This window comes from Myotis yumanensis, unplaced genomic scaffold (genome assembly GCF_028538775.1).
Source record: "Myotis yumanensis isolate MYYU_CA2020_CCGP unplaced genomic scaffold, mMyoYum1.0.hap1 SCAF_10, whole genome shotgun sequence".
NCBI classification, from domain to species: domain Eukaryota; kingdom Metazoa; phylum Chordata; class Mammalia; order Chiroptera; family Vespertilionidae; genus Myotis; species Myotis yumanensis.
Window position 1 is genome coordinate 80,091,051 of NW_027223761.1, and position 12,903 is coordinate 80,103,953.

The window sequence follows — 12,903 nt, forward strand, 5'->3', positions numbered from 1 at the left end:
CGCAGCACCAAAGCCCTTCTCAGTCCCCCTTAGGGCGCAGAGGTGCCTCCCAGGGGCCTGCCTGGGATGGATCCTACTCCTTTGAAACTAGTCCTCAGAACACCAAGTGACTGAGGCTGTAATCAATCAGAATGCTCAGTCTGAGTTCTAAATCCATTAGCAAATAAACAGGAATCAGACAGGGATCATATATCGATCTTGTGGGTAGTAAAGTTGTATAGGAAATAAGATTTGCCTGGAGCTGCATGAGGTTTGGGACATGGGCTTTCTTTCCTTCCCTCCCGATTTGAAATTTCTACTCGGTCATATTAGCGAAGTTGAGTGAAAGCTGGCCTGCCCTGGTGAGCTTACTGCATGGGGAAGAAAAACATCCTTGTGGCCTGTGTGTAGGCCGTGAGAAAGCGTGAGAAGTCGTGAGAGCCAGTGAGCATGTCCATGTCACGGAGTGGATCAGAGCCTTACCAGCTCCACAGTGCACTGCTGCTAAGCCCTGTGGCAGATATATGCCGGGGGACCCCATGATTCCACCCCTTCAGGTTCATGCCCTGTGTAGTCGCCTTCTCTTAAGAGTGAGTAGGACCCTGGCTGGTTTGGCTCAGTGGGTAGAATGTCAACCTGCAGACTGAAGGGTCCCAGGTTCAATTCCTGTCAAGGGCACATGCCTGAGTTGCAGGCTCAATCCCCAGTAGGGGGCGTGCAGGAGGCAGCCGGTCAATGAATTGCTCTCATCATGGATGTTTCTATCTCTCCCTCTCCCTACCTCTCTGAAATCAATATATATATATATATATATATATATATATATATATATATATATATTTAAAGTGAGTAGAACCTGTTCTATTCCAGACAATAGAATATGACAAAGATGAAGGAATTTTGCAGACATAATTAAGGTTACGAATCAGTGGATTTGAAGTTAATCAAAAGGGAGATTATCCAAGGTGGGCCTGACTCCATCAGCTAAAGGCTCTTAAAGAAGGGATGGGGCTGTCCTCTGAGAGAGCTTGCCCTTGCTGGCTGGCTGGAGTAAGCCACCATGTTGAAAGAAGCCCACATGGCAAGAAAGGAGGGTGGCATCCCTGGAATGTGGAAAGCCTCCAGGTGACATCAGCAAAAAGTCAGGTCCTCAGTCCTACAGCCAAGGACTTGAGTTCCACCTGAATAAGCTAGGAGGCAGCTTCATCCCCAGGTGAGCTCCCAGATGAGAACTCAGCCCAGCTGACACCTTGATGACTGCCCTTTGAGACCATGAGCAGAGGATTATTTAAGCTGTATCTCCTGACCAACAGAAATTTGTGAAATAACAAATGCCCATCGTTTCAGGACACTAAGTTTCTGGTGATCTGTTATGCAACAATAGAAAATTAATACTGTCCTCTAGCAGAGAAATGAGAGAGGCCAAGAGTAATGGTGACCACAATAGAGGTAGTTTCTATGCAGGAAGTAGTTCTTATTTTATGGACCTGAACAGTGTGGCAAGAGTGAGAAAATGTCCTTCCTATAATGACGCAAAGGAGTCTCTATTGTCCCTCAAGGCATTCTAACTATTTCTTTTTAGAATTGCATTTTTTTTTGAAAAAAGAGAAACAGATTGGAAATCAGAGACAAGCCACATTAGTGTCTGCAACTTATATAGAGGTTCCATCAACTCTCATGGTAGAGAACCCTTTACCCCAGCTTTTAATTTTGTAATTTCTTCCTTCTGTTCAATGAGATGTTTCAACTATCCTTCCAAAAAATTCTTTCTCCTGCTTTTTAAATAAATTTCTCTTAGCCTAGCCAAGTGTACTGCTAACCAAGGAAATTTAATACCTGGTAAAACTTCTCATTAGTCTAATTGCTCCAGATTGGCCCCATCAAAGTGCTCATCCCCAGTATTTCTCTTCTGGAATAAGAACTTCGGTTCTTCCCTGCTCTCTTTGGTCCACTAACCTTCCTGCCCTCCTGCTGTCCCTGTTGCTGATGATTTCGCAGAGATAGTTGCCTGTCTGGTTCTGATGTTTTTAGCTGGAGGCTGCTGCCAAAGATGACCCCAAAGCTGGCTTCAGGGAGAGGAATAGCCATTCTTCCTTTGGCTCCTCCTCCTTAAACATGGGGATTAGCCTTCCTAATTCTTGTCAGCTCAACTGAGGTTAGACTATGACTGTTCATAAGCCTTTACTGCATGCATTGCTCCCAGCATAGGCTATCCTTAGACTCCATGGGCCTGAACCCACCTCTAGAGCACTTTACTGGTAGACTCCTGTCCAGTTGCTTCGCTTCTTCCATGTGACAGGAACCATGTCTCCCCCATCTCTCCTGATTCCAGACCAACTGATTCTGATTCACCAATGGTAAAGTAGGTATTTTCTCTCTGACACCATTCTTTTTTTATCCCAAGATTAACTTTGCCCTAGGATGATCGATGGTAAAATATCTATTACATTCGGGGGAAACTTGAACTCACCCCCAAGGTTGTATCTGTCTGCATAATCTCAAACATCAGTATAATGGTTCCACAGGCATGAACAAAAGTCTACCTTATTCAGTGTTAGACAGTGTCATGTGTTGACATAAATAGTGTGGCCTAGCTTGTGTTGTGCCGGATGTAGTCCAATTCTATCCTTCACCTCAAAGTAAGAGTCTATACTGCCCTTCCTCCAGGCTCCACACTTGATCTTTGGGGACAAATCATTGACTAAGAAAGCAAGCTCATGGATACATCTCTCACACAGAGCATGTTTTTAGGCATATCTCTCCTGAAACTTAGACTTAGAAAAAGAGGAAATTTCCAATGAAATACATAGAGAAGTGGTTCGGATAAATAACTCTACGTGTGCATGTAAATAGAACACTTGAAGGGCTGTCTTCGAAGCAGCAACATTGGTGACCTACCCACTCCACATCTTCCTCAGCAGTTTTGTGAGTGCTTGCTCTAGGGTTGCATTGGTAACTGTTTCTTCTACTGATTTTTCCAAACAAAAGAGTAGTTTCCCCCTAAAAGTTAAACTCCAGTGTCCAGTAACATGCGATTGGCTATTTGGTAGAGTGGAGAGAACCTTCTACTGGCTGTTAGAGGAATGAATTGCAATTCTTTCTCCACCACAGACTGGTTGGAGAAGAAAAACATCCTTGTGGATAGAGCGTTGGCCTGCAGACTGAAGGGATCCTGTCAAGGGCACATGCCTGGGTTGCGGGCTCGATCCCCAGTAGGGGGCGTCCAGGAGGCAGCCGGTCAATGAATTGCTCTCATCATTGATGTTTTTTATCTCTCCCTCTCCCTACCTCTCTGAAATCAATAAAAAAATTTTTTTTAAAAAAGTGAGTAGAACCTGTTCTATTCCAGACAATAGAATATGTCAAAGGTGAAGGAATTTTGCAGATGTAATCAGTGGATTTGAAGTTAATCAAAAGGGAGATTATCCAAGGTGGGCCTGACTCCATCAGCTAAAGGCTCTTAAAGAAGGGATGGGGCTGTCCTCTGAGAGAGCTTGCCCTTGCTGGCTGGCTGGAGTAAGCCACCATGTTGAAAGAAGCCCACATGGCAAGAAAGGAGGGTGGCATCCCTGGAATGTGGAAAGCCTCCAGAAAAACAGCTTGAGCAGCCATTTAACCTTTCCAGAAACTCTGTTTTATCTGTAAAGAGAGATGACCTAGATGCTATCTTGTATCCCGGGGGTTTTCCTGCTCACCTGGGAGTAAAGCAGGCTGTGACTGGGCAGTGACGCCAGGTACAAGGACACCCAGCTGCTATGCCAAACTGTGATGCAGCAGGATCAACAGCCTCTCATGCCCAATGTTCTGCTGCTGCGTGTGGGCAATAGGTCTGTGTGGGGACTGACATGCCCCACTTACCCCACTTATTGTGATGCTTGTGTGGGGTGGGGCCTGCCCTCATGGTAGGAGGTGACACCACTTCTCCTGTTCAGTCCACGGACTGAATCATTACTATTCGGGCAGGGTTGTCTGATTTGCAGAGAAAGGCTGTTGTGGAGGACTCCGGCACCTTTGTGCTAGCACCAACCACAGGTGAGCATCCCCTACCGGGGGAAGGCAAACTCATTAGTGGTCGGCAAACTCATTAGTCAACAGAGCCAAATATCAACAGTACAACGATTGAAATTTCTTTTGAGAGCCAAATTTTTTAAACTTAAACTATATAGGTAGGTACATTGTTATTAACTTAATTAGGGTACTCCTAAGGCTTAGGAAGAGCCACACTCAAGGGGCCAAAGAACCGCATGTGGCTCTCGAGCCGCAGTTTGCCAACCACGGCATTCCAGCCCATCCAATTCTGCATCTGGATTGTGTCTTTGCCACATATTTTATGTTACTAGTGGGTTCTCTCTGCCCTTGGGTTTATCTGGTCTTCCTGTTTCCTTCCTATGTCTGGGGTAGCTGGGCTATGTCCCTTTTCCTCTTTTTCCCACTCTCTAGAACTCTCTGAACACCATTGCCGGCTCCTGGGGCCATTCCACTTGGATGCCTGCTTTCCAAGCCGGTCCTTCTTGCTCTCCTCCATGCTGTTCCTCAGCCAGCACTCCCAACCCAGGGGGAGAGCCAACTGCATCAGGATCAGAAACAGGGGGCTCCACGGTCACTCAGCAGCTTGCCTCCTAGTCTGCCCGTCATGGCAGGGCTCCCTGGTGCCATCTTGGCAGAGGTTGGCTTGCAAGGGCTCGCACTCCCCGCCTGCCTGTCCAGCTGTTTGCGTGTCCACATGATGTGGTACCAGACAAGCAAATTCAGAGCTCTCAGTGTGTTTGCTTTAGAGTCTGTCAGGGACACTGATATCCAAGAGAGAGGTTTTGCCCCCAACCTCATGCCTTAGCATCCATCCAGGCCATTCAAAGAAAATAGGTAGTAACTGAAGGAAATGAGAGGGTGAGCACTTAAGGGACACACTTGCTATTTCCTCCTGTCTGCCAGTGGTTAGGCTTCCACAGGAAAGGAGAAGTTGAATGCCTACTATGTGTTGAGTGTGTACTACACCGTTCCTTTTCTACCATTCCCTCTCAGTTATGGTAGCTTCATTCACCCAAGGCATTACTGGAATCTTCAGCTTCCTCCCAAACCTCTTCTCTTTCTTTACTCTCCCAAAAATTAATCATTTTCCAAGTCTCATTTGTCATCATCCTCATATTATCATAGGGTTATAATAATAATTTTCATTTTACAGATGAAGAATGAAGCTCAGAGACAAAAACTCTTGTTGAGGTCACAGAGCAAATAAAAGGAAGAGCAAGGTTTTAATTTGGGTTTGTCTTAGCCCCCAGCCCATGGCAATTTATTGGTCAATAAACATTCCATGTGCCCTTGAGCCCAGGATGGTGCTGCCTGCTAGAGAGCAAGCCATGCTCTTTACTCAAGGGCCCTGTCGTCCAGCTGGGCGGGGGGGGGGGGGGGGGGGCGGGGGGCTGGTAAAGAATCACAGCGGTTCTGGGACAGCAGAGGAGAGGTTGGCTAACTGCTGAGAGAGTCAGGGAAATCTTTGTGGAAAAGGTGACTTTTCACCTGAGTCTCAAAGGTTGGGAGAAGTTGGCCAGTCATACTAGAAGGGAAAGTGAACTCTGAGAGGAACAAACACGGACAAATACATGGACACAAGAAAGAGCTTGTGAGGAAAACAGCCAGCTGCTGTCTGGTGATGGCAGGCAGGTGTGGGGCTGTGGGGAGACGAGTCACGGGGTCCCAGCTCCTTCCTAAAGCAGGAGGGAGCTCCTCAAGTAGAAACAGGAAAGAGGTGTAATCGGAACCGTGCCTCAAAAAACAACCGCAGGAGTGCAGAGAACTGTGTGTGTGAGAGTGTGAGTGAGTGTGAGTGAGTATGTGTGCGAGAGTGCGTGTGAGAGTGTGAGTGTGTGAGTGTGTGTCTGAGAGTACAAGTGTATGAGAGATAGTATGTATGAGAGAGTGTGAATGTGTGTAAATGTGTGAGTGTGTGTGAATGTGAGTGTGTGTGTGAGTACAAGTGTGTGAGAGTATGTATGAGAGAGTGTGTATGTGTATAAATGTGTGAGTGTGTGTGAATGTGTGTATGTGAGTACAAGTGTGTGAGAGTATGTATGAGAGAGTGTGAATGTGTGTGAATGTGTGAGTGTGTGTGAGAGTGTGAGTGTGTGTGAGAGTGTGAGTATGTGTGAGAGTACAGGTGTGTGAGAGATAGTATGTATGAGAGTGTGAATGTGTGTGGGAGTATGAGTGTCTGTAAGATAGTGTGTATGAGAGAGTGTGAGAGCATATGTGTGTGTGAGTGTGTGTGAGATAGTGCATATGAGAGAGTATGGGTATGTGTGTAAGTGTGAGAGTGTGAGTGTGTGAGATAGTGTGTATGAGAGTGTATGAATGAGTGAATGTGTGTGTGAGTGTGAGATTGTATGTAAGATAATGTATACGAGAAAGTGTGGGTGTGTGTGAGAGTGTGTAAGAGTCTGTGTGTGAGTGTGTGTGTGTGAGGTAGTGTGTATGAGAGTATGAGTGTGTATGTGTGTGAGTGTGAGAGTGTGTGTGTGAGTGTGTGTGTGTGAGTGTGTGAATGTGTGTGTGTGTGTGTGTGTGTGTGTGTGTGTGTGAGAGGAAGCACTCAAGCCATGCAGACCAGTGAAGAGGCCTTTCCTACATATTAGAGAAACAGTAATGAGGGCCTGGATGGCGGCGGCAGCAGAGAGGATGTTGAGGAGTGGGTGGGTTTGACAAATACTTGTTAGACAGTAGAACGGACTCAGAGATGAATTAACTGGTCCGGAGAGGCGAGGAAGAAGGAGGTGTTTGGGACAACCATGAAGTTTCTAGTTAATAATTTGGGTGAATGATGGTGCCATTAGCTCAGCTAAGGAGAGAGAATAATGAGGCCGCCTTTGGATACATTGGTGCTGGGGCAGCTGCTGTGGGTGAGCATAATGAGGGGAAGGGCTAGCAGCGCCGTGCTCTGAAGAGAAGGGGTCTCCCAGGACATGGTGGGGCTGAGCTGGTGCACCTGCCAGGGAACCCAGGTGTGGACTGGAGGAGCCCCAAGGCAGACCCATTCCCAGTTCTCTGGCCGCAGTGGCGCCCATTCTGCTTGTCACGAGTCAGGCACTGACAGTCTCGATGGTGCTGGCGATTCATCAGTGAGTGGAAAGAGATAATTGGCCATCATCTCACCTCGCCTCGCCTCACCTCGGCTGATAGAGAGAAATTTAACTGCTTCATTCCACTATAACTTTATATAATTCTCTATTCCTCCCTCCTCCCCTAGTTTTTACTTGGAAGTTTATACAAGTGATTGATGATTTGCTATCAAATATAAAAAAAGAAGCTAAGATATCACTGGACAGTTTAACAGCCTTTAAAATATAACAGTCTCTCTGGCTGGACATCCACGGTAGCTGGAGAAGCCCAGAGGGTCAAGCTTTAATGAACTGGTGAGAATTAGCAAAGGGAAGTGAAAGTGATCAATGCTCAGAGCTGCTTCACAGTCCACTGACCTTGGGGAAGAGACCTCCTCTGTGTGGAGCCCTCGGGGACTGCTCGGGGGCTGAGGGAGCCACTGGGGGGGTCTGTGCTAGGGAATTGGGGGTCCCGGTCACGAGGCTGCTTGTTCGTGGACTGCTCCTTGATCACCAGGCTTCGAGGTCTCAGCCCCTCAAACTCCCTCCAACCTTCTGCGTTGGGGAAGACCTCCTCCGACTCAGTCCAGAGAACCCCAATGCTGCTCGGGCGATGGTTTTTGTTCTCTGTGACTGTTCGAATTGCTTGCCTAGCCCCTTACCTCATTCTTGGAAGCGGAGACTAGCTTTGCAGCCTTTTTTGCATATAAACCTCTGAACTCCCGGTGGGACAGGGCAGGCAGAAGAGGGGAGGAGCGATTATCTTCTGCGCTCCCCGGGTCTGCACCGGGCATCCTCTGAGGCAGGAACCTGCACACTGACCCGCGTGACCCTGTCTCCAGCCCCGGAGTAGGGGTTATACTGATGCTCACTTACAGGCGCGGATCCGAGGCTCAGAAGACAGAAGGTGGGCAGGTAGCTGCTGTAACGGCGCCCTGGTCCCTGCTCCCTGGTCTTCGTGCTCCTGTGTGATCCCTCCCTTGGAGTGTGGGCTGGACCAGGTGACTTGCTTCCAGCAAACAGAATGTGGTGAGCCTGATGCTGTCACCTCTGAGATCAGGTTGTAAAAAGACTGTGGCTTCCATCGCACTCTCTCGCGCTCACTCTGTTGGAAGCCCGCTGCCATGTGGGGAGCTGCCTGTGGCCAGGAACTGAGGGAGGCCTCCAGTCACCAGCCTGGGAGGAACTGCAGGCCGTCAACAGTCAGTCACGCGACTGAGCTTGGAAGCGGATCCTTCTCGGTGGAGCCTTGAGGTCCGCAGTCTCAGCTGACACCTAAGCACAGCCTGGGAGGCCCCGAGCAGGGCCCAGCTGAGCTGCCTCTAGATTTTGGACCCACAGAAACTGTAAGATAATAAGTGTGTATGGCTTTAATCCACTAAGTGTTGGGGTATTTTTGTTCTACACTAGATGAATCACACAGAATGGCCAAATAGCAGCCAGTTAATAAATGGCAGAGTTCAGACTCAAACTTGGGACTGCTTCTAAGTTACTGTGACCTTTCCATGTACTATGTTGGTTTAAAAAAGCGATGGGCATGTGCACCCACCTCCAGAAGGAGCCAGGAGGTAGAGGTGGGTTAGGTCTGCGGGGCAGGCACCCTGAGCTCTACAGAGCGCCGGGTCCTCACAAGAACCGTGTGTCCCAGGCTGTCTTTGCCGGCGAGGCCTGGGGTAGAGCTGCGAGCCTGCCCTTCCCCTCAACACCCTTCCCATCAGGCAGATCCCACTTAGGAACATCTGCCCAGAAGCCCTCCAGCTTTGATTCTAACTTTGTTGTACCTTTCAGAGGGAAAGAGAAAAATAAGGTAGTTTCCTGAAGTGTCATTATTTTGGGCAGTTCTTTATGAATGAAAAGAAACAACATGTCCACAAGGCCCGGTTTAGTTAGAAGTAATGGCAGCCAAGGCACAGGTTGTGGGAGGTAAGCCGGCCATCAGCTGCATTTGTCCAGCTCCGGGACACCTATTAACTACTGTGCTCTGGGCCCTGGCTGGGGTGGTCTTTGCACCCTCCCCACCACGGGGTGCTGAGCTCCAAGGGGCAGGAGACACCCCTTTTCTGACATGGTCCTCCTTACCGAGGCCTGTGGTCTGGGAGTTTTCTCCAAGGGTCTGAAGACTCTCTCCCTGCCTGTGCCCCAGGATGGTGCAGGGAAGGCCCCTGCTCTCTGTGCCGAGCTGTGTGCATGCGTTGTATGTGGGGTCAGTGAGATGGGAACTTGCTTAAGTTTCCTCATGTGTAAAACGGGGTGGGGGGGGGTGTGTGTAGAACATGCCTCGGAGGATTGATAGAAGGATCAAATGTGATCATGTACATGGAAACCTGTGCAATGTAAAGCACTCTACAAATTGTGCCTGTGCTGCTGTGAGTTTGATCAAGTTGGGGTTATGCTCATGGAGGGGACCCAGGGGAACGAAGCGATTTATCTGATGAACCCACTTGACTAGCAATTAGAAAGGTGTGTGTCAGGGATGCTTTCAGCAAGATGTTTTTCAGGAAGGTTTTAACAGAATTCCTGCCCGGGAGTTGTTTAAACTCATGAAGGCATTGCTGATTCTTTTACTGGGATGGTCCTAGAGCACTGCCCTGCCACCAAGGAGGCAGGCCGCAGGACCCTCGGTATGTTGGCTTTTTGTCTGCATGCTCACCCCCTTACTTCATACAATGGCTAACAACTCAAGATAGGAAGAAAAAAGAAGGGACCTCGTAAGAAGTATCTTTCCATTTCATCTTGGAAGGAAAAAAGACCATTTCCCAGAAACCCCTGTCCAGAATTGTTCATGTGGCTATTTGCATTGTTTGGGGCCCTGAGAAAGTAACTATGTCTTTTGATTTTATTTTTCCATTATCAGTAGCAGGAAGAGGGCTAGAGGGAAGGGAGTTAGAAATGGCTACGTTAGCTTATCAGTGGGTCTTCCACTGGCATCGGAGGCACATACTTTCAGAGCTAGAAGGGATGTTGAAGATGATGTGGTTTAACCTCATGGAAAGAGATGTGAGGCCCAAAGTGCTTCTTGCTTGTCCAAAACCACACGCGAACTGTGCAGTACCTACTGTGCCCAGAGGAGGCTTATCTAGATTATTTCCATGTTTCACATGGACTGGGGGGCATTTGAAGAAAACCTCCCTATATGGGACACCTGGAATCCCATCTGTAGTTTCTTCCTAAATAGTTATGCGGTTCTCTAGGGCACAGAGGTAAGTTAAGTTACAGAGGGAGAAGGGGGAGTGGAGGGTATTGGCCACTTAGGGGCTGGCTGTTTGGCAGGTGGCCAAGAAGGGCCAGCGTAAGCAAGCTTACCGAGCCCAGAAAGCCATGCACTTCTTTAGTAAACAGTCAGCACATGGACATGATGTGAGGGGCTGAGTGGCTGCGAGGCTGTGGAGGTTAATGAAGATGTAGCAGCTATTGTTTGGTGTGCCCCAAGCTAGGTCCTATGCAATTCAATTCAATTCAACTTGACCCAACAAACACGTATTGAGTAAGTTTGCTCCAGACATGATAACGATATAAAGATAAATAAATGATGACTTCCCTCTGAGTGCTCACAAATAGAATGAGCAACAGTATGAACAACCGGGTCAAACATTATAACATGCTTACTGGAATAGAGACATAAACAAAAGGCCAGGAGGTTTGGCGGACCCAACCAAAGGGGCACTTTCAATCGACCATTCTGGAGCACAACGGAACAGCAGAGAGATTTCGATCATGATGCCCTCAAACACTCTAGAATGACCAGACCAACAGACCACATAACCCAGGGTTGTCAAAACAGGAAGTGCAGACAACACTGTGGAAGGTAAAAGGAGAAAGTCAACCAGGGCTGGCGCACTCGAAGAAGAAGACTTCTTGAGGCTGTGAGCCTTGTGCTGGAACCTGGAAGCCTGTACTTGGAAGAAGAACAGAGAGGGGTAAGGGTAGGAACTGAGCCAGGCTGCGTGGTGAAACGTGCACGATATATTTGGAAGTCTTCTTATTATACAGAGAGCCCGCAGGCAACCTCTTTTCTACTTCTCTTCAAGGTCCCAAACACCAAGATCCAAAGAGGTTCCTTACAGGGCCATAAGCCTAGATATTCCTCTTGACCGTTTAGCAAAGGAGCCCATCGTTTATGTTCCTGAGAGAGGTAGAGTGGTCAGAGCCCCCACAGGGAGGCTCAAATGCTGGAGGTGGTTGGTGGCCCACGTTAACCCTGGTCTCCAATCTGGAAAGCACTTACAGCAGCGGTTCTCAACCTGTGGGTCGCGACCCCTTTGGCGGTCGAACGACCCTTTCACAGGGGTCGCCTAAGACCATCCTGCATATCAGATATTTACATTACAATTCGTAACAGTAGCAACATTACAGTTATGAAGTAGCAACGAAAATAATTTTATGGTTGGGTCACAACATGAGGAACTGTATTTAAAGGGCCAGAAGGTTGAGAACCACTGACTGACAGGTTGGATTCTTACTACCCCTCTCCCCTAAAGAATGGATTAAAAAGCAGAGACTTAATAACTTTGCTAAATATGGGGAAAATGCTGGTGTCATTCAATATGGCAATCCATCTATAAGAATTATTTAAATTCAATGTTCATCTGCTCCTCTGTGTTATCTCTAGATTACTCCTTTCAGGGCATCTCAAGATATTGAAGGCTCATGAAAAGTTCCAGATAAAGGAACGGGATGCTGAAGAGTCAGTGGCGTGTGCCGAGTACTCACTACGTGCCAAGCATTCCGTTCAACTTGACCCCACAAGCACGTGGTGAGTGTGCTTGCTCCAAGCATGATACTATATAAAGACAAATAGGCAACTCTGTGAACCCCTTCCCCATCGGCTGGTCAAGAAAGTCACAGGAAGCAGAATTTTATTGCAGGTGGAATTATTTGCATGATTCCTCTCATTTTGCAAATATGAAACAAAAAATGGTTTATCCGTGGCTTGATACATTGTCTTCCCAGTGCCTTACATGCACAGTTCACTTAACAGAGAGAAGGCTGTGATGCTGGGACCGCTGAGCTCCCACCGACTGCAGCATAGAACAGTGGGGGACGGGCGGGGGGACGTGGACAAAATGCAAGAAGCTATCTGGGAAACACGGCTCTTGATAATGGTGAGGAGGAGACTTGACCTTTGGGCCCATTTCAATGACGTCATTCATTTTGCCCAACTCACATCCCCGCCCTTTAACCATTTTGGCACTTTTTACACACGAGCCAAAGCCGTGCTGTCCCCATGAACTCCAGGTAGGCTGTAGCTTGGTAAACCGCCCATCACTCATACCCATTTCCTCCCCAGGCAAGTGGCACCACTCACCGAGTTCCTGAGTCGCTGTCACTGGGCCGAGATATGGCTCAGGGAAGTCGCCCGTGGCAAGTGCGGGTGGGAGCGCTCCGGAACGTGGTCTGGTTGTCTTGGTGGCCTGTGGGGAACGCCATGCCCTCGCTCACTCTGCCCTAGGAGGAGCCTCTGTGAGTCACCACCAACCATGCAAACCAGGCTCTGAAAACGCGCTGAGGCTGCAGCACGGCCCATCCGAGCCGGAGTCTCTGTTGCTCCGTGACTTCACTTAACGTTCCAGTGCCAGCAGGAAGAAGAAGAAATCAATACCACCTTCTCCTCATCATCAATTTTGCTTTTTGCTAAATGAAAATGCCTTCATTCCCCCCTCCTTGTCGCTCTGCCCTGGACGAGGTTTTTCCCATGTTACTGTCTTTGCCCTCATCACGTCATGTCAGTTGAGCTCATGCAAGGAGCGCCCCGCAGGCCAGTGCTCCAAGTGTGCCTCTTTGTACAAAGCACTTAGCAGCATCACAGAGGATGTCATCTCAACCCCAAAGATTT